The sequence below is a fragment of the Schistocerca piceifrons genome, chromosome 8 (assembly GCF_021461385.2).
Source record: "Schistocerca piceifrons isolate TAMUIC-IGC-003096 chromosome 8, iqSchPice1.1, whole genome shotgun sequence".
In the NCBI taxonomy this organism is placed as follows: Eukaryota; Metazoa; Arthropoda; class Insecta; order Orthoptera; family Acrididae; genus Schistocerca; species Schistocerca piceifrons.
This window is the reverse complement of record NC_060145.1, coordinates 114,800,561-114,823,941: the sequence shown is the minus strand read 5'-3', so window position 1 is coordinate 114,823,941 and position 23,381 is coordinate 114,800,561. Positions and strand designations below refer to the sequence as shown.

The 23,381-nt window shown below is 43.4% G+C and overlaps 1 protein-coding gene across 1 annotated transcript in view; it reads right to left on the bottom strand.

Annotated features, from left to right (window-relative positions):
- The window catches only part of LOC124712110 (roundabout homolog 2-like), a 190,251-nt gene that overhangs the window by 102,684 nt on the left and 64,186 nt on the right, over positions 1-23,381 (bottom strand). The window lies entirely within an intron of this gene.

The window sequence follows — 23,381 nt, the reverse complement described above, 5'->3', positions numbered from 1 at the left end:
AGAAATTTTGTCGGCGTTAGATGCCTATTTCAAGGACACAGTTAATGTAGTTGCAAAAAGGTATACGTTCTTTCGTACAAAACGTACGGCCAGTCAAACTAATCGGGAGTGGGTTGCAACATTGCAAGGCCTTACAAGGGATTGTGCTTTTGAGTATGAATGTGGACTCCCTTATTCAGATACAATGGTACGTGATGCAATTGCACAGAACGTTTCTGATGTTCGTATACGGGAACAGATTTTGAAACTAGTTAATCCCTCCCTTCAACAAGTGATAGACACATTAGATAGACAAGACACACTTGACTTTGCACAGGAATCATTTGAAACTTCGCCAGCCGTGTGTCACATTAACCGGCCCGCCTGGCGCGCTGCACGGAACGATAAAAAGCCCTCGCGCTCGTCCACGCAGCTGCCGCCTAGCTCTCCACGTGTGCCGCGCAAGCATGCAAATGCAGTGAAATCATGCCCGCGGTGTGCAACTAGACATTCGCATGACAATTTCCCGTCACGCCAAGCTATTTGTTTTTACTGTAATACGAAAGGACATGTTCAAAGTGTTTGCCAGAAAAAGCTCAGATCAGACACTCTTAATCATTCCAGGCCCTTTGCTTCGCGCCGGAATCGTACCAAGGACACTCAGGCTCGTGGACCTTCGCCCGTGGACATTCATGTAGTTAATTCCACTCCGTCCAGTGCCCCTTTCTCTAACAGTGACTGTGTGCGTCCCACAAAAAGTGTGCGTCGACGTCGCCGGAAATCTCGTCAGGTCGCAAGTGCTTATGTACCTGTATCAGTTCAAATTGCACGAGAACGTCGCTCTTGTCGCCGGCAGGACAATAAACTTTTTGTAGACTTGGACTTTGAAGGCAAAGTGATACCATTCCAGCTCGATACCGGAGCTGCAGTTTCATTGATCAATCACGACACGTACAAACAACTGGGCAAACCTCCGTTTCGTGCCGCAACTGTTAAGTTACATAGTTATTCAGGACAGCAGATCCCTGTGTCAGGACAGTGCACTCTTCTTGCAACATACAAGGGACAAACAAAACTTGTGTCATTTTACGTTCTTCATTCTTCTACTGCAGTGAACTTGTTTGGTTTAGATTTATTTCAGTTGTTTAACTTGTCAATAGTCAATCAGGTCCTCTCAGTGAACCAGACTGTGCCTTCCGCCAGTGTTTCTCGTCTATGTGAAGAATTTGCAGACATTTTCGCACCGGGCCTTGGTTGCGGTAAGAACTATGAAGCACATGTGGAACTGAAAGTAAATGCGCAACCGACATTTTTCAGAGCGCGCAATGTTCCCCACGCATTGCATGATGAGGTCGCAAGAACATTACACGATTTAGAATCACAAGGTGTAACTGAACATGTGCCGGCTTCTCTCTGGGCCTCACCATTAGTAATTTTGCCAAAACCTTCCGGAAAATTGAGACTTTGTGTGGACTTCAAGGCAACAGTGAATCCACAACTAGTGATTGCAACTTTTCCTTTACCCCGCCCGGAAGATCTTTTTGATAAACTGTGCCCGGGTAAATACTTTTCGAAGTTGGACCTAGCAGATGCGTACTTGCAAATACCGGTGGACGCCGAATCCCAGCGCGTCTTGGTGGTTAACATGCATCTTGGTTTGTACCGATTCAAAAGACTGCCATTCGGGTGTGCATCTGCCCCTGCATTGTTTCAGCAATGTTTACAAACTGTTTGTGCGTCGGTTCCTACTGCTGCGAACTATCTGGACGATATTGTGATCTCCAGAAGGACAGCAGATGAACATTTAGCAAATCTTCGAACATTACTTCAGGTACTACAGTATATTGATAAGTTTCACTTATGGACCGTCTGACAGCAACTGAATAAAACACAATTTTAGTGCCATATGCGTTTCGCCTTTATTTTCTGCAAGGCATCATCAGTGGCCTGGAATATGCACATATGTTAGCTATTTTATTTAAATTTTTGTCACTGTGCCTATAGGTTATAAACAGTTCTGGTGGTTGGTATTTCCTATTAAGTAGTAATGTTTTGAACTGTACTTACAGGTTGCGTAGACAGTTTCTTACATATTACGCTCCTGTTACATTTTTGGTGTTGTTCTTCTTCCTATGAGCGCCAGTTTGCTGTTTTTTCCACATTCCACAGCACTATGCACTGAACGCTTGTTTTAATGCAATGTTTTGGTTTCTGTTGCCGACTGTCAAATGTTTTTGCCAAGGATCGAATATTACTGCCAAACTTATGAGTGTAACTATTGAAGTATCTGTGGTCTGTTCGTGTATGCATTTGTGTGTGCGTTTGTGTATGTGTGTGTGTGTGGGACAAAACAAAAAGAAATAACTAAATACAATAAAATTAAATGAAATTAAATTAATACCACACCAAAACACACACACACACACATACACAAACGCACACACAAATGCATATACGAACAGACCACAGATACTTCAATAGTTACACTCATAAGTTTGGCAGTAATATTCGATCTTTGGCAAAAACATTTGACTGTCGGCAACAGAAACCAAAACATTGCATTAAAACAAGCGTTCAGTGCATAGTGCTGTGGAATGTGGAAAAAACAGCAAACTGGCGCTCATAGGAAGAAGAACAACACTAAAAATGCAACAGGAGCGTAATATGTAAGAAACTGTCTACGCAACCTGTAAGTACAGTTCAAAACATTACTACTTAATAGGAAATACCAACCACCAGAACTGTTTATAACCTATAGGCACAGTGACAAAAATGTAAATAAAATAGCTAATATATGTACATATTCCAGGCCACTGATGATGCCTTACAGAAAATAAAGGCGAAACGCGTATGGCACTAAAATTGTGTTTTATTCAGTTGCTGTCAGACGGTCCATAAGTGAAACTTATCAATATACCGTAGTATTACGCGCAACTGAGGAGGACAGGACCACAAAAGTTGAAGATGTCAATACAATTATTTCAGGTATTGCGACAACATAGTCTTCGCTTGCGGAAGGACAAATGTGTGTTTTTTGCTCGTGACTTATCATATTTGGGACATGTAATTAATGCTCAAGGCATACATCCCAGTCCAGAGCACCTCCGTGCCATACAAGACTTGCCTTCGCCGCAGAATTTGAAGCAGCTACAGAGTGTGTTAGGAAAAATTAATTACTACCATCGCTATGTGCGCAATGCCTCTTCCATTTCAGCTCCGCTTCATCGCTTACGCCGTAAAGGTGTTCCGTTCGTCTGGACGACGGAATGCGAACGCGCTTTTCGCCAGTTGAAATCGGCGTTGCTTTCAAATACTTGCCTTACGCCACTCGATCCCCAGAAACCCCTTTTGTTGATGGTAGATGCATCGGATTTCGAGATCGGTGCTGTGCTTGCGCACAAAGATGGGTCGCATGATCGCCCTATTGCCTTTGCGTCAAAATTGCTCTCGTCAGCGCAAAGAAATTATTCACAAATCGAGAAAGAAGCTTTGGCTCTCGTGTTTGGTGTTACTAAGTTTCACGATTTCTTGTATGGTCGTCACTTTACCACCATCACAGACCACAAACCTTTGACGTCGCTTTTTCATCCGAACAAGCCTGTACCTCCGCGTACAGCGCAGAAATTCATTCGCTGGTCTATTTTCCTCTCGCAGTACCGCTACGATATCGTGTATCGGTCCACGGCTAAGCACGGAAACGCCGATGCGTTGTCCTGTTTGCCTGTTGCTGAGGATAGAGCATTCGATTCTTCCGAACTTGCTTGCATGTTCATTGATGCGGAAACCGATGACGTGGTCGAATCGTTTCCGATTGATTTTCGTCGTGTAGCTACAGCCACAGCTGCTGACCGTGTCCTTGCTACCGTTTTGCGTTTGTTGCTACGCAATGGCCTTTGTCAAAGTCTCGGATGGAGGATCCGTTGGTTCGCCGATTTTTTGCTCACAAGGAGAGACTTATTGTTCGACGTGGTGTTTTGTTGTTGCGTTCTGATAATGATCAGTCCAGAGTCGTGGTCCCACGTTCGTTACAGTCCTCTGTCTTACGGCTTCTTCACCAAGGACATTGGGGTATAGTGCGAACGAAACAAATTGCTCGTCAGCACTGTACTTGGTTCGGAATCGATGATGCGATTACGAATATGTGCTCTTCTTGCATGGCGTGTGCTGAACAACAATCCGCACCACCGCGGAAATTCTTTGCATGGCCCAAAGCCACTTCCCCTTGGCAACGCTTGCACATCGATTTTGCTGGTCCATTCTGGAATGCCAGATGGTTGGTTGTGGTAGATGCCTTCAGTAATTTTCCTTTCGTTGTCCAGATGTCTTCCACGACGTCATCTGCCACCATCCAAGCGTTGTCTGCTATCTTTTGCATTGAAGGTCTTCCACAGACTATTGTTTCCGACAATGGCCCACAATTCATGTCCGCAGAATTTCAGTCATTCTGCAAGGCCAATGGTATTCAACATCCGACGTCCGCGCCGTTTTCGCCTCAGTCAAACGGTGCCGCTGAACGATTGGTCCGGACTTTCAAGTCACAGATGTTGAAGTTGAAAGAGTCGCATTCTCGGGAGGTCGCATTGTTGCTCTTTTTGTCTTCGTATCGCTCTCAGCCCCGAGATGGTCGTTCGCCGGCTGAGTTGCTCCACGGTCGCCCTCATCGAACCTTGATGTCTTTGCTGCATCCGCCGCATCAGGTTCCTGTGCAGCGGCAGACTCCTGCTTTTGCTCCAGGCCACGTTGTATTCTATCGCAACTATCGAGGTTCACGGCGTTGGCTCGCAGGGCGCATTCTTCGCTGCCTCGGCCACGCGATGTATTTGGTTTTGGGGGTCTCTGGTGAGGTGCGTCGGCATCTTAATCAGCTGCGCCTCTGTCGTCGCCTGGGTTCTGCCGCTCCCCGTCTGCTTTCAGCGACGGTGCCGTCCGGTCAGCGCCCTGGGGACCCATCTACTGGCTCGCCTCATCCCCAGGTGTTACCGACGCTGCCTTCCATTTTGCCCCATGGCGACGCGCCGCCGCCGCCGCCGCCGCCGCTTGGTCTCCCGCCGGCGCCGCCCGCAGTGGACGCTTCGCTGCAACCGCCAAGCGCCTCCCTGGGTCACGCGCCGCCGATCGCTTCCCGTGACCAGCTGTCCTCCGCCATGGAACTCTTGCCCGCTCCGGACCACATGGCGTCTTCGAACGTCGGGTACCCCGACGCAATGGAGGTCGACCCTTCGGCCCCTCCTGTCTCTTTACGGGCGCATACACCGCATGTTGACGTGCACCCTGGACTAGGTTTTTAGGCGTTTCCTAGCTCCCCTCGGACCGAATGGCCGGGTGCGAGTGGCACAGCCTCGCCTGTTGTTAGGCTCCCCACCTCATCGCATACGTCAACATGGGGTCCTCCCCACGGCGGGCGGAAGCCTTATAACACGACCGTTCGCCGACTTGCGGGGGAGGAATGTGGTGTCACCGCCAGACACCACACTTGCTAGGTGGTAGCTTTAAATCGGCCGCGGTCCATTAGTACATGTCGGACCCGCGTGTCGCCACTGTTAGTGATCGCAGACCGAGCGCCACCACAAGGCAGGTCTCGAGATACGGACTAGCACTCGCCCCAGTTGTACGGACGACTTTGCAAGCGACTACACTGACGAAGCCTCGCTCCTTTGCCGAGCAGAAAGTTAGAATAGCCTTCAGCTAATTCCATGGCTACGACCTAGCAAGGCGCCATTAGCCTTACATAGCAATTGATACTTATCGCATAAAGCATGTCTCATCAAGAACGATGTATACAACAAGGATGGATTAAAGTTAAGTATTCCAAAAGCTACGTACTTTTCTTTATAGCATTCATTACGTATCCTGTTCAGACCTCACGTCATCCTTCGTGAGCTTATAGCGTGCATTGCGGTCCCCTCAAACCACACTGTGTCGGCACTTCTGTCGACACATCACATTGCTTACCATATTTTCTTGTTCTCTGTTCGCGCTGTAAAATTTCAGCATCATGACATAATAAAGGAATGACACGAAGTCATGTAAATATGCGTATATCTGTAGTTACGCTGGCTAGATCGCATGAACCTACAGCAAGTGAAGAGTGACTTCACTGATCACAGAGTGTGCATGACGTGTTTCGGAACTATTTTTATCTACAGTAATCCAAGTGGAAAGGCATCCCAAGGACATCAGAGTTACGAGTTGTGTACATAACATGAAATAACAGGTCTGTCATCTCATGTTACGTACACAACCGATAACATTCTTGAGCTCTCTTTGTACTTGGATTGCTTAAGATGGAAATAATTCCATAAATCACATATGTTTGGGATGCATAAACTGGTGGGACCTCACGTCAGAGTTGCTTAGGAATGTAGTGAGTAAGAAGTACCATTTACCAACATTCGTGCCCATATTATTAGCAACCACAGACTTTGCATCATCATGTTTTCGCGGCGTAAAGACTGTTCATAAAATACCTGGCGTGCAGCCACATAAATTCAGTTTCTTCTTCTAATATTTCGGCTGAATACCGTCCAGCCATCTTCAGAGTGAGTCGAGGTGACTATCGCTCCAGCACTTGCTCCGTCTTTGGCGGCACGCGCATTGGTTCGGTCCACGGCTTTAAAAGGACGGTGCAACATCTGGAGCGATAGTCACCTCGACTCACTCTGAAGAAGGCTGGGCGGTATTCAGCCGAAATATTAGAAGAAGAAACTGAATTTATGCGGATGCACGCCCGAAATTTTATGGCTTTGCAGTTTATGAACGAACTTTACTCATTCTTAACGGAAGCAGATAAAAAGGTATGAACTAACTGAAGCAGACTGCATAATTGTGTGTAGTCTATGTTACCGGAACGTCTTTTGGATTTGTGTTTATATCATCATAATTATTGTTTTAACAATTTGCTTTCTTCTTTACAGGACGTTGTGTGTAATACTAATTTATCTACGGTGATGGCTGTAAGGGGAATGCTCAAAGGTCAGTTTGAAGAGTTGATTTCCAGTGCAGGTTTTCAGTTATGTTGTTCACAATTTCTGCTGGCAAACATTACAGTTTTCAGAAGACTGTCGGCTTAGCATCATCGTTAAATCACCAAAGGGAGGAAATCCAATCGGAAGTACAAACCGGAGTGGAATTAGGCTTTTCTTGGTACCATGCACTGTCTTTGGCCTCGTTCTTCTGAAAAGGATACATTGATTATTAACTACTGCACATCGAGAAAAATAGCGGAATATTGTAAGCCTATACGGAATTCCTTTCTATCTCATTGGTGTTCTCACATATCTATATAGACTCCTAGACTCTAGGTGTGTATGAACAGAAGAGGGTACACCCCTTTCTTTAGCATTCTGATAAGCGTCAGGAAACGACGCATTTTATCGCTAATCCTTTACATATTCCATAGACTCTAGAACGATCAATTCCAATTGTTAAGCGGAACTAGCGTCTTTCTACCCTCAGTAAACAGTTAGTGGTCATTCTTCCATTACAATAGTAATCTCTTCTGTACACTTGTCTCCGTTTTACTCCAGTCGTGACCAACGGTATACAGGTTTCTCTACTGAGGATAACACAGAAATACTGACACGGTTACATAAATCTTTTATTTATTTTGACAGACAAACATGATTTAAAAACGAAAATCGAGCATAATCCGCTTACTTCCATTCCGTAATGCCATACTGGATTAATATTTTGGACTAACTCATCAAGTCAAGCGAAGATTTCCAAAGCCATAATCATGTAATACAAGTTAAATTATATTGTAAATTGAAAAACATCCTGCAGAAGCCTTTTCAGGAACCTGGTTACGCCAATACTTCCTTCACGGTGTATTTATTACTCAATGGAAATTGTCACAAACGACATAACTGTTTGTCAAACCAAGAGCACAGTTCATGGAATCAATACTAGCATTAAGAGTAATCTACGTGAATATTATAAATCAATTATTTTGATCCAGAAAGTTGCCCATTATACAGGGACACACATTTTCAATAAATCATTAGCTGCTGCTACAAGTGTAGCTACTAATACAGTAAACAGGATTTATGCGTGGCACACTCATTCTAGTCCATTATTGAATTTATTAGTAATACCACCAGATGTGTATGTTGTCTGCACAAAATTCTGTGCAGTAACGTGATCTGTGCGAACAAGTGTTGAAAACTGCTTTCGTTCGAAGATGGTAAGAATCATCTTTTGCACTTCATTGCATACATAATTAAACGATGGTGACAAGTTTGGTACGTACTTTTGAAAGGAAATACGTTACAGATTTCTTGATTATTCCCCGTCCTTGAAGATCAATCCACTTTTAAACTGTTGAAAGGACCATTAGCATACCGCTTCTTGTTTTAAGGAGTGTGTCAGGACTCTCTATTACATTGAAAACAATATAGTCAACTCTATTCTTTCCATTGTGTAAGCACTCATATATCGATAGTAACAATCTGAGGGCGAAACATGGGAGCGCGATTCTAAGCATTGTTGTGAGACCAGGTCTGTTGGCGAGAGTGGAAGTAGTAGTGACGGTGGAGAGCTCGGAGACAGAAGACGTGTCACGCTGGCCTCACGTTTGTGATGGCAGATCTCACCACACTCAAGGCCTGATTTTTTTTGTATAGCCAGGAGAGATAAAGATGGCTTAACTACACTTGGATAGAATTCAAGATAAAATTCGCAAGCATAATGCGAAAGCGATTGCAGGGTTAGACTCGTGATTTTTGATTTTATCCATACTGGATGAGAGGTCGTGGTTGTGAATGTTAATGTTAAACAATATATCGGCTCAACCTCTTGTTTATAGTGTAAAACACTAAGATTGACGCTTTTCGGAAGTCAAGCTTCCATCATCAGAATAATAAAAAGTAAAAGAACCTGTTAAAAGTCGCTAAAATGGAACATACACCAGGCACAATAAAACTGATAATAAAATTAAAACATCGTGGCTACTTCCCTTATCGCAGTCGTGTCTTCCAAGGTGCATCTCCACATAGTTGTCAAAATATAAAAACCCTAAAATGGTGTCACCTATGGTGTTCCATATCTAACCACATGGCTCTCTCCTCTATCGTTGTAAACCGCCCGTGCGTCTTCGTTCATACCGCACACCACGTAGCCAAACACCGTGATTGTTAGTCCGAGTTTGCAATAATGCCATGGTTTGCTTGTCGTTATCCTATAAATAATAATCATAGAAATAATTTGTTAATCTGGCACTAAGACATGATTGATACCTATGTTACTGTCAGTGTCTGTTATTTCCGAAGTTTTAAATAGACTTAATTTATGAAATACCGCCTCACAAGTTATTTAGTAGTTAACAGGACACAAACAAACTCCTTTTTATTAAATTCATTCTTAGTAACAATAAGCTTTAGCCGCTGCTGCGAATTGCTGTAAACGGCATGGAAAAAGGCAGTCATCCAAAGAGGTGAGTGGAAAACGTAGGGCCAAAACAGAGACACTAACACACCAAAACATGCCATGTACTCTAATCTAGTAAATTCCATTGCACCAGCCACGTTCTGCATCACCTGAAAATTGTTGTTCAAAAACGCAGTCAGATAGCTTAGGTATTCATTGTTACAGGTTCATTTGGTCCTGCGGTTTTTCAAATTCAAATACGCAGTCGGATAGCTTATTCAAATGTTAGTTTTAAGTTTTTCATGTAACTATCTGTTGAGGGCTTAAATGACAGTGAAACTGACATTCATACATCACGCACACAATGTCATGTAGGCTAGATTCCGTTTAAAGGTAGTTCAGGTTGCTTATCGAATCCACTTTCACAGACGAACTTAGGAACGTCACATATTGGTTGCATATATGTCACGTTGTGTAAATATGTATTGTGTATTTTTGTTTTTGTGACATGTCCTACAGCCTCGAAGACCTTCTCATTGAAACTCTCCAACGGATGAAAACCAGATATTATCTCTGTAACTATCTATTTTGAGCATTTAGTGTGTGTTCCTGACGGTAAACTATGTAAAATTTTCTGCAATTAACAATACCAAGTGTACTCCAACATCTTTATATGTCTCATATACACGCACAAAAGACGATGGAATACCCCATCCGCTGGTAAGAAGCATATTCAGAACATATTAATGTAGACTCCCTTTTTTTATTTTTTGTTTAGGTGTGAGGAATACTCCACTAGTTTGTAAATGTGTCTGATTTTCGCTGTCTACAGTATGTGTCCTGAGACTTAGGTTTATGGCACACAACATGCTGTGTAATAACGAGCTCCTCTCCAGGCCGTAAAGGGCCAAGTGACGCCTACCGGCCGCCGTGTCATCCTATGCCTTGCGGTGTCATGCGTATGTGCTGCGGAATGGCATGTGGTCAGCACACGGCATTCCCGGCCGTTTTGCAGACTTTCCAGACGGTGGAGCCGCTACTATACGGTCAAGCAGCTCCTCACTTGGCGTCACGAGGCTGAGTGCACCCCGTACCTGTCCTCCCGCCAAGGAAAAATCCTTGGAAGTATCGGGAATCGAACACAGGTCCTCCGCGTGGCAGCTGTCTATGCGGACTAATTTCCCGTTTTGTTATTTTTTTCATTTTGTTCGTCACTGTTCTAGTCATTTGGTCTCTGCGTAAGTCACAGGCCGCCCTTTCAGATTCATCGTAGAATACAGTTTTTTTTGTTTTAGCCCTCTGATCGAATAGGCTGAGCTACCCTGCCGGCATCCACTCAGCTACCGAGGCAGGCTACATACAGTGCAGTGTCATCACGAAACGGGTTTCTGCAAATGAATTTCCGTTCCACTTCATACAGAAGGAATATCGCCCGCTAAACGCGTAATAAATTTAGCTAGCTTTAACGGTCGAACTAATTAAATTTCTAAGCGACACAATGGCTTTCATTAGAGTTAAGAATTTCTGTGCTACTTAATGTGTAAGACGTTTCGCCTGCGGGCGATCAACTTAGAAATACTTATTAAAACTTAAGGTGGTCCATTAAAATGAAACTGCATCATAATAAAAAGTTAAAGACTCAGGGGGATTAAGTGTTTTTGAGTTCTCTGCAGCATCATATACATCAGAGCCATTCCGTCTTAAACATTTGCCATGCATTAATGATGCTAGCAATTCGAAGGTGTACTTCAAAAGGTGCACGAAATCTTCATAATAACCTGGATATTGTTCATATGTTGTAGATATCTAGCATACTGATTCATTAAAAAAAACTCCGAATAGATTCAGTGATCATCATTAAGGGCAAAGCACTTTGTATCGAGACTGGGCAAAAGCTGCTCGAAATGTATTTCACAAAACTCAAAGGAATAGCTATTAAAAACGAATGGGATTGCCACTACAGCCTTTCGCTGGAACAACGAATATAATTATTACCGTAATACAGTAATCTAATAGTTTTCAGATAGGGAGCAGAATGTAACATTTGTCTTTAGAATGAAGCCTATAAAAGGAAAATGAAATTCTATTTTATTAAAAATGACTGAAGCAATACTTCTGCAAACAAAGTGCGCTCTGGATGGCGATAGCGAGAAAAAAAAATCTACATATTTCTTTAACACAAACGTTGTGGTAATGTTACAGAATCGAGACATTCGCAATAAAGTCACAAGTCTAATTCCTGTGATTAATCTTTAGTACTCAACTCAGGTGAAACAGTTCTGAATCCGAAGGTAAGGGTAATGCTCTTTTCGTTATTAAAATTGTTTCAGTGTCGTTTGTTCAGAATAAGATGAGCAAAGACAGAAACGACAAATTTAATGGTGAGAGGAGAAACTGAAATCGGCTTAACCTGACCTGAATATTTGCTCATTACTGTCTAAGAACAATGTTAACACACATGTACTGAACATGTAAAAGGGGATAAAAATAAATATGGAATACCAATTCCTTTATGTAAGTGCAATGAAAAGATATTTAATTTCAGACAAATAGTGAGATCCGCAGGGACAGGTCGGTGCCTTAATTGCGTAATGTAAATGACAAAGCTCTGAATTAAGAGCTATTGGATTAAGTTACTGTGAAGAAAGACCTAGCGTTTGACAGTATAGGAGGTGGCGCGCCAGTAACTTATTCCAGCCTGGAACGTACGTCAATATCAAGAGTCGTGTGTGTACAGCATTAAATCTGTATGATGTTAAAACTGATGGACCTCTGTAATACACAGGTTGTCGTGGGTACATGTTACAGCTGTTAAACGCTACACGGCCACACTTCTTGGCCATACCGGTCAGCACGAACATGAAGTGTTGCGCTCCAGCGCATGACAGTAACAACATGTACATACACAACCTGTGTATCACAGTCATCCGTATCAATTTTAACGCCATAAAGATCTCGCGCCTGTCTCAGGCGCCGTTTGATACAGATGTGCTCTCTATGTACAGCTGACGATGGGTATGTGCTTGACTACCGGTCTGGCAATTAAATATTTTAACATGCAGCTCAAGGTGTGCAGCTGGCTGTCTTTTAAGAAATACTTGTAAACTGTGGAGCTCCAAGCAATCCAGATAGTATTTTTGTACGTAATGTTTGGTCTCCTACACAATCGTATCTCTTGTACACGCTAATCAGTTATTTATTGATTATGACCAAATACGCCGAAAACAATGTAAATAAAAAATATCAGATATAAAATGCAATTTGTTTATTTTTCAACCATAAAACTACAGTTTTGATTAGTAGCAACGATAAATAAATTTATTTCTCTGTGATTCCTCTTCGTGGATGGAACCTTAGAGGCATTTCATTAGCTTACTGTTATTCGATACCACATTCAACTGTTTTATAGATGTGATTTATTCATATGATCGATATCGGAATTACACAATTTCATCTTCAGATATGCTTGTGGCAATCTAACTCAACCGAAACACTGATGAACATAAAGCGATCCGAACTGTAACCACACAGAAAGTGTATAGAGCTACTGTAAGGATGAAATATGGCGGTTCTTGTCTGTAGCCACTTTAATTCGGAGCATACTTCCAATAGCTCGACGGGTTTTCGATGTGGTCACGTTCTCTCCTAAACTTCAATTTACCTTCAATACTACTTAATCGTGACCTGAGTATTTATCTGCTCCTGGGTAGGTCTTACAATTCAATATCTGATATCAGAATCCCTGTCTGACCATGATATAATCGCAATGGAATCTTCCAGTGCCTCGAGATCATTTCCAAGAAGATATACTTGGAAAGATCCGTGGGTATTGGAATAGTTCAGCTGGATTACGTCATTGAAAACAGAGATTCCGAAATGAGATATTTGTTTGAAAGGCGTATCCAGGAGTAGATATACAACTAGACCACAATTTAGTAATGAGAAAGTCCAAGGGAATCGTTCGGAAGAACCACTGTGGAAGGAAGTGGGCTACTAAATTACTAAGTAAGGATGAGGCGCATTGGCAGATCTCTAAATATTTGCATGCTGCGGTAACATTCTACAGCAGGCAGTTCATCTAAAGAGAAGTGGACATCTCTAAAATGAGCCATCACAAACGTTGGGCAGACAAACGTAGATACAAGGAAGGCAACTCTGAAGAAATACTGAGTTACAGGAAAAATACTTTTGGTCGATGAAAGGAGGAAGTCGAAAAGTGTTCAATGAAAGACAGAAATACAGAAACAGTAATTGCTTATGAACGAAATAAAGAGGAAGTGATGAGAAACCAAGGCGAAATGGATGCAGGAGTAGAAACAGAAAATAATCGGTGGAAGTGTTGATTCACCACATAAAAAAGTTAAAATAGCCTTCGGTGAAACGAGAAACAGGGGTGGCTACGTTAAGAGTGAGGTGGGAATTCCACTGTTAAACGCAGAGGAAATGACGTATACTTGGGAACACTACACTGAAGGCTTCTGTGAGGGGAAGGAATTGTCTGATGTAATACAAGAAGACACTGAAGGTGATGCAGAGTAATAGGGGATTCATTATTAGAATCCGAATTTAAAAGAACTGCAAAAGACTTAAGATCAAATAAACCAGAAAGATAGATAAAATTCCGTCGGAAGTCCTAAAATAATGGGAGGAAGTAGCAACCAAACGACTATTAAATCCATGAGCCATGCGACATGTCTTCAGACTTTCGGAAAAATATGACCCACACAATTCCGAATACAGCAAAAGCAGATAAGTGCGAGAACCATATCGCAATCAGCTTAACAGCTCCAGCATCCAACTTGCTGACGAGAATAACATAAAGAAGAACTGAAAAGAAAATTGAGGATCTGTTAAATGACGACGAGTTTGGCTTTTGGAGAGATATGGGCAACAGAGAGGCAGTCCTGACTTTGCGAATCTTAATGGAATCAGCAATGAAGAAAAATCAGACATGTTCATAGGATTTATCGATCCGGAAAGAGCGATCGGCAGTGTAAAATTGTGCAAGTTGTTTGAACATCCGAGAAAAATATGAAGGAACCACGGGTAAAATATAATATGTACAAGAAAGAAAGAGGTGACAATAAGAGTGGAAGAACAACAATGAAGAGCTCGAATTAAGCAGGGAGTAAGACAGGGCTGCAGTCTTTCACTCCTTCTTTTGGATCTGTACGTCGAAGAAATAATGATGGAAATAAAAGAAAGGTTCAAGAATGGGATTAAGTTTCACGGTGAAAGGATACCAACAACAAGATTCGCTGATGACCTTGTCATCCTAGGTAACGCTGAACAATAGTAACAGAATGTGGTGAATGGAGTGAACAGTCACATGAGTGCAGAATATGGATTGGGAGTGACCCGAAGAAAGCCGAAAGTAATGAGAAGTAGCAGAAATGAGGACAGTGAGAAATTAACATCAAAATTGGTGATCACGAAGTAGATGAAGGTAAGGAATTGGGAGCAACGTAACTGACGATGGAAGAAGCAAGGAGAACATAGAAAGCGGACCAGCACAGGCAAAGAGGGGGTTCCTAGCAAAAAGAAGTCTATTAATATCAAATGTAGGTCTTAATTTGATAAGGAAATTGTTGAGAATGTATGTTATACGGTAATGAATCACGTACTGTGGGAGAACCGGACCAGAAGAGAATCGGAGCATTTAAGATATAGTGCTACAGAAGAATGTTGAAAATTAGGTAGCCTGATAAGGTACGGAATGAGGATGTTCTCCGCAGAATCAGCGAAGAAAGAAAAATATGGGAAACAGTGAGAGGACATCAGGGAATAACTTCCATAGTACTGGCGGGAGCTGTAGAGGGTAAGAGCTGTAGAGGCAAAAAGAGACTGGAGTATATCCAACAAATACCTGAGGAGTTGGGTGCGAGAGGTACTCAACAAAATATTTTCCTATGGGGGTAGAATGTTAGATGATTCAACCTTCGTGAAAAGATCTCACGAAGCAATAAACGCCCTTGTGTGCTACCCCAACTCATGTGTCATATCCTTGCAACTCACTCACTTCAAGCTAATACAAAACGAACTGCCCTTCTTTGAACGTTTTCTATGTCCACTGTATTCCCTGTCTGATAAGGACGACATAGTGTTCAGCAGTACTCTAACAAAGGACGAACAAGCATAGTGTAGTCAGTCTCTTTAGTACATTTGTCGCATCCTCTAAGGGTTCTGCCAATAAAACGCTGACTTTGGCTTGCCTTCCTCAGAACCTCTTGTATGGGATTATTCCAGTTTAAGTTGTTCGATATTGTAATCCCCTGACATATAGCTAAATCGACAACCTTTGAATTTGTGTGGCTTACTGCACAGTTAAAATTTAACGGACTTATTTTGGTACTAACGTAGAGGACCTCTCACTTGTTATTGTATAGAGTCAATTACCACTTTTTGCTGTTTACCGAAATCTTATCTAAATCATTTTGCAATAGGTTTTCATCTTCTGATGACTGTAGTAGACGGTAAAGGACAGATTCATTCGCAAACTGTGTAAGAGGGCTACACAGATCCTTTCCTGAATCTATACTACTACAATAAGGCTAGCCGGTTTTCAACGGTGTTCACATAATCACGAAAGTACTTGACCAGTCCACTTCAGATTTTTACACGATTCTTTAATTAGCATTGGGACACACACCATAATTTTTTAAAAGATTTATATAATATACAAAGATGTAAGTAATACACAAAATGGTATAATTTCCCACTACAGAAATTGTTTCTGCCTGCACGTTCTTCCTCAATAAATCTACATATACATCATACTCCACATGCCACCTAATGGTGTGTGGCGGAGGGTAGTTTCGGTACCACTATTCCCTCCAACCCTGTTCCACTCGTGAATAGTGCGTGGAAGACTGATTGTCGGTAAGCCTCTGTATTGGCTCTAATTTCTCGAATTTTCTCCTTGTGGTCAATACGCGTGACGTATGTGGAGGGAGGTAATATGTTGTCCGACTCCTCCTGAAAAGTACTGTCCCGAAATTTCAATAGTAAATCTCCCAGTGATGCACAAAGCCTCTCTTGTAATGTCTGCCAGTGGAGTTTGTTTAGCATCTCCATAACGCTCTCTCGCCAGCTAAACGATCTCATGACTAAACGAGCCGCTCTTCGTTGGATCTTCTCTATCTCCTCTAGCAGTCCTACCTGACAGGGATCCAAGATAGATGAACAATACTCAAGAATCGGGCGAACAAGAGCCTTACAAGCATCTTCTTTCGTGTATGAGTTACATTTCCTTAAGAATCTTCCGATGAATCTCAGTCTGGTATCTGATTTTCCCACCGCCTGTTTTATGCGGTCATTCCACTTAAAGTCGCTGTGGATAGTTACGCCTAGTTATTTTACGGCCGACGCTGTCTCCAGCTGTTTGTCATCAATAGTGTAGCTGTACAGTAATGGATTTCTGCTGTGGCCGAGCGGTTCTAGGCGCTTCAGTCCGGAACTGCGCTGCTGCTACGGTCGCAGGTTCGAATCCTGCCTCGGGCATGAATGTGTGTGATGTCCTTAGGTTAGTTAGGTTTAAGTAGTTCTAAGTCCAGGGAACTGATGACCTCAGTTGTTACGTCCCATAGTGCTCAGAGCCATTTGAACAATTTCTTTTCCTATGTATGCGCAATATGTCACATATTATTAAAAGAAAAACAATGAGCTGTTTTGTTTTCTTCCTCGCAGTCGGTTTTCACAGGAAAGAGGAAAGTTGTGTTTACGGCTTATCGACTTATGATTAGAATACTATTATAGAAGCTGGCTCAAATCAGAAAAAGAGGGAGAAGAAGATGGACAGGGTGGTGGAGGGCGATAATATGGACGTAGAGAGGGGAATGAAGAGGCGGACACAGAGGGAGGAGGGAAGACGGGTAGGGAGAGGGAGGACAAGGGGCTGGACAGAGAGTGTGGGAGGATGAGGAGATGGACAAAGAGTGTGGGAGGAGGTCGACAATGAGAGTGGGAGGAGGAAATGTACAAAGAGAGATGGAGGAACAGATGAATAAAGAGAGAGGGCTGGAGGGCATTAGGACGTATATCCAATTCCCAAACACGTTTAGTAACTGCGATGCAATGCCGGGTTGGCTAGTAGTTTATACGGATTAGTAGCAGCGGAGCACTATAACACTTGTTTGGTGAATCCCACTCGGTGTCTTTCCGTAAGTTACTGACAACTGTGGCCTTTCTGACAGGAAATTGTAAATCCTGTTGCACAACTGCAACGATACTCCAGAGACACGTAATTTGATTAGAAGTCTCTTGGAAGGAACAGTGGCGAAATCCTTCTGCAAATCTAGAAATAGGGAGTCAATTCGAGATTCCTTGTCGATAGCACTTCACGTGAATACAGAGTCAGGTGTATATCTGAAGAACGACGTATTCTGAATCTGAATCTTCGGCTGATATGGATTGCCACAATGACACTATGTGGTCAAAAGTATCCGGACACCTAACTGAAAATGACTTCCAAGTTCGTGGCACACTCCATCGGTAATGCTGGAATTCAAAATGGTACTGGTCCACCCTTAGCCTTGAGGACAGCTTCCACTCTCGCACGCATACATTCAATCAGGTGCTGGAAGGTTTCTTGGGAAATGACAGCCCATTCTTCACGGAGTGCACCACTGAGGAGAGGTATCAATCTCGGTCGGTGAAGCCTGGCACGAAGTCGGCGTTCCAAAACATCCCAAAGGTGATCTATAGGATTCAGGTCAGGACTCTGTGGAGGTCAGTCCATTACAGAGATTTTATTGTCGTTTAGCCACTCAGCCACAGGCCGTGCATTATGAAGTGATGCTCGATCGTTTTGAAGGATACACTCGTCATCCCCAAATTGTTCTTCAACTGTTGGAACCAATAAGGGGCCTAAAACATCAATGTAGGCGTGTGCTGTGATAGTGCTACCCAAAACAACAAGGAGTGCAAGTCTCCTCCATGAAAAACACTACCACAACATAACACCACAACCTCCGAATTTTACTGTCGGCACTACACACGCAGGCAGATTACGTTCGCCGGGCATTCTCCATACCCGCATACTGCCATCGGATCGCCACATTGTGTATTGTGATTCGTCACTCCACACAACGTTTTTCCACTGTTTAATCGTCCAATTTTTACGCTCCTTACACCAAGCGAGGAGCCGTTTGACATTTACGGGCGTGATGTGTGGCTTATGTCAAAGTAGTTGCAGTGGATCCCGATGCAGTTTCGAATTCCTGTGTGATGGTCTGGATAGATGTCTGCCTATTAGATATTACGACCCTGTTCAACTGTCGGCGGTCTCTGTTAGTCAACAGACGAGGTCGGTCTGTACGCTTTTGTGCTGTACGTGTCCCTTCACGTTTCCACTTCACTATCACATCGGAAACAGTGGACCTAGGGATGTTTAGGACTGTGGATATCTCGCGTACAGGTGTGTATAACACAAGTGACACCCAGTCACGTGACCACGTTCGAAGTCCGTGAGTTCCGCGGGGCGCCCCATTCTTCTCTCTCACGATGTCTAATGACTACTGAGGTCCCTGATATGGAGTACCTGGCAGTAGGTACCAGCACAATGCACCTAATATGAAAAACGCATGTTTCTGGGTGTGTACGGATACTTTTGATCACATAGTGTACGTCTGAAGTTGAAATAGTAAAGTTTCGTAATCGGTTATGTGAATTAAATACCACGAATAAAACAACTGAGTGTTTTATACAATAACAGTACACTAAATAAATAAACATCTAGGTGGGGTCAAGAGTGGAATTTCAGTCAGATGTCGTGAGCCTTCGGCGATGGAAGTGAAGTTCCATCACTTCGCTACGCCACGTATCCACTCTCGGGTGATACAATCTGTCCTCGTAGACAGTGATGTTGCCGTACCAATCTACGAGGACCGTTCAATAAGTAACGCGACACATTTCTTTTTTCTCAAAGTTCGTTGGTTTTATTCAGAATTCCCACACGCCATATTATTATCCGCCAATCTCTTAGATCGAAACCCTATTTTTCAACATAACCTCCGTTCAACGCGACGGTCCTACGTCACCTTACAGTGAGTGCTTGTATGTACGCATGACGCTACTCTACTGCTCGACGTCGGAGCCAAAGTCTTGCAACATCAATAACATTCCAGTCTTCGAAGTACTGCTTCCGCGGAGCGCATCCTTTATTGGACCAAACATATGTAAATCGGAAGGTCCGAGGTCCGGGCTGTTGACTAGATGAGGTAGAACAGTGCAATGAAGTTTAGGGAGCTTCTCTCTTGTGCGCACGCCTGTATAAGGCTTTGTGTTGTCATGGAGAAGGAGAAGTTCTTTCTCATTTTTGTGGCGGCGAACGCGCTGAAGTCGCTTCTTCAGTTCCTGAGAATAGCGCAGTACCCTTGACGGTTGATCGTTGCACTACCAAGGAGGACAACAAACAGAATAACCCCTTCAGAGCACCCGAAGGGTCTGGTCCCTTCAACGTCCACAAACCAGCCAACCGGCACCCGAAAAACGTTGCCATGACATTACCGACTGAGAGTACGGCTCTGACGCTTTTCTTCGGAAGAGGTGTGGTGCCAATCCATGGATTGCCGTTTTGTTTCCGGTTCGAGGTGACAAATGCAAGTTTCATCGGCTGTGACGATGTTTCACAAGAAACTCCGACGATCAGCAAGCAATTCCTCACAGATGGTCCTTCGTTTGTCTTTATGGTCTTCTCTGCGAAACCCAGTGGGCACAAACCTCTGAGTACTCCAGCTGGTGGAGGAGTGTGCCAGCACTACCAACAGAGACGTAAAATTGACCAAGGAGGTGTTTCATTGTGATCGTTGCATTGAGAATGTTCCCACGTTCCAACATTACAGGAGTCAGAGCTATGTGCGGCCAGCGGGCCTGTGGGGGATCGGATAGGTTTGCGCCACCTTGTTTTGACGCCTCGCCCAACGACTCATGGTGTTTTTATTCATTACCATGTCTCCATAGACATGCAGCATACGCCTGTGAATATCTGAGATGCTTTCTGCCAAAAGGAACTCAATGACAGCTTTCTACTCGAAACGCACCTTCGCTACAGATGTCATTTTGAGGGCTATGTACAGCGCCGCCCCGTATCGGAACTTCATAAAACTATAGGAGCTGGAGCGGGAATATTCCACAGCGTGGTACAATAAATTCTGCATTTCTTCAGCCGAAACTGACCGAGAAAAAATGAGTTGAAGTTTCCTGGCAGATTAAAACTGTGTGGCGGACGGAGACTCGAACTCGGGACCTTTGCCTTTCGAGGGCAAGTGCTCTACCATCTTTTTCTCAGTTGATTTCATTTTGTTCGTTATTGTTCGTTGTACTTGTTGGGGGCGGACGGACGTCCCATGACGGTTGTTCACGTTCATCCACTAACTCAGTTTTTTTTTTTACAGAGGGCAACTAACCCTCTGACCGAACACGCTGAGCTACCGTGCCGGCGACTCTATCCATTGCGCCAACTGTGCAGCAGTATCTGAACTATCCAAGCCGCCAGTATCTGGTCTCCTACTTCTCAAACTTCAAAGAAGCTCTCCTGCGAACCATGCACAACTAGCACTCCTGGAAGAAAGGATTCTGCAGAGACATGGATTAGCCACAGCCTGAGGGATGTTTCCAGAATGAGATTTTCACTCTGCAGCGTCCTGTGCGCTGATATGAAACTTCCTGGCAGATTAAAACTGTGTGCCGGACCGAGCCTCGAAAATGAGTTGCATTACTATAGAACGCCCCTCGCAGATGACGAATTTCTTGGTGGGACAGGTCATTCGTAATTCCCTTTGTAAGACCTGTAGAGTTACCAGTGCGTACAGATTATGTCCAGCGGATCGTAATTGAGCTAAGGGAGGATGCTGAGGTTACACTTCCTCCCGGGCTGTGTGGCGGCCCCCACGTGCACAGACGGGGGCGCCGCAACCAGATACTCCTGCGGCCCACCACGGGCCAGACAATGGCCGCTTCCGGGCGACTGAGGCCTCCCAGCTCGTGCCACGCTCTGCCCGGCGTGACCTCTGCACCAGGAGCCTCAGGTTGTACGTAGCGACTATGGGGAACACGTCTCTTGGCTAGTGTGGCGCTTGTGTGGTCAGCTGCGCCGGTCCCACGAACGACTTCACTCTATTTGTACTAGACTTATGGGCGTAATGCCAGCCAATTGTTGTGTTCTTTTTATAGAATCAAATAGAGACGATGTAGAAACCGTTACCATCAGAACACTACAGAAGAAATGAGGAAGCAGATTTAACAAGTCTGCTACTTATTATTTACGTAGCTATTTATTTATGTTGCTCTTTCAAATTCTGAAGGTGGCAGGGGCAAAATACATGGTGCGGAATGCTATTTACAATTTGTACATAAACCAGATGGCAATTATAAGAGGCGAAGAGCATGAAAGGGAAACAGTGGTTGAGATGGGAGTGAGGCAAGGTTGTAGCCTATCCCCGACGTTATTCAGTCTGTAAATTGAGCGAGCGGTAAAGGGAACAAAAGAAAAATTTGAAATCGGAATTGTTGTTCAGGAAGAAGAGATAAAAACTCTGAGGTTTGTCGATGACACTGTAGTTCCATCAGAGACATCAGTTCACCGGAATGGGCAGTATCTTGAAAGGAGGATATAAGATGGACAACAACAAATGCGAAACGAGAATAATGAAATCTAGTCGAATTAAATCAGGTGGTGCTGAGGAAATGAGATTAGGAAGTGAGTCTCATAAAGCAGTGGATGAGTTTTGTTATTTGAGCAGCAAAATAACTGATGATGGTCGAAGTAGAGAGGATTTAAAACGCAGAGTAGCTATGGTACGAAAGCCGTTTCTGAAGAAGAGAAGTTTGTTAACATCGAGTATAGGTTGAAGTTTCAAGATATCTTTTCTGAAAGTGCTTGTAGTGAGTGCAGCCATGTACGGAAGTTAAACATGGACGATAACAGTTCCGACTAGAGGAGAATAGAAACTTTTGAAATGTGGTGCTACAGGAGAATGCTGAAGATTAGACGGGTAGATCGCGTACTGAATAAAACTTAGGAGAAAAAAATTGTGGCACAACCTGACTAGAAGAAGACATATTCTGGGACATCAGGAACTGGAGGGAAGCGTTGGTAGTAAAAATCGTAGAGGGAGGCTAATAGATGAATACAGTAAGCAGATTCCGAAGGATGTACGAGTAGGTTGTAGTAGTTACTAGGAGATTCAGAGGCTTGCACACGATAGAGTAGGATGGAGAGCTACATCAAAACAGCCTTCGGACTGAACAACAACAACAACAACAACAACAACAACAATGGAAAAACAGTAAACACACTGCGTAGGCTGTGAAAGAATTTTAGAAAGGAATGTAGCTTCATTATCAAGAGGAAAAAAACACTCAAGGTTCACCAATGACATATGTAATTCTGGCCCTTACCCTACACACCTCAGGTAATGTGAGGGACATAGGTCGATCGAACGCATAACATTACAGTGCCACACACTCACACACGCAAGACATGTGTCAGAAATCAATGACAAAGTGCAAGCTTTAAGCATGGTTAACTGCATCACTGATGAAATACCAAGAGCGCTACGTAAGGGTTATATGCAGCAACCATCACACACAATACCACGGCTACACACACACACACTACACCACATGATATATGGGAAGACGAAGATTCAAACAGTGATATGTAAACAGGTGACCGTACAGAACAGATGGCGACCTGCAGACACCAGTATCTCCAGATTCAGATACATATACGGCATAGTAGCAGATCACACGACTGCAAGAATACTGCAAGTGATATATTCACGGAATTCATAAGTAAGTGAATAATAAGAAATAAAACAGCGAATGATCTTGTTTGTACAAAGCTGAAGAAGTAATTCTTTTGTTCTTTGGATCACTATTTGAAAATATGTAACTGTGTAGTACGTAAACTGCATAGTAATCCAAATGTAATACACGTAAACCTCATAATACTGTATATGAAAACACATTTGCAATATAATATGGTGCAGCTACAGAAACAGGAACGAACAAGACAGATAAGTAATGCACTTCGGGGA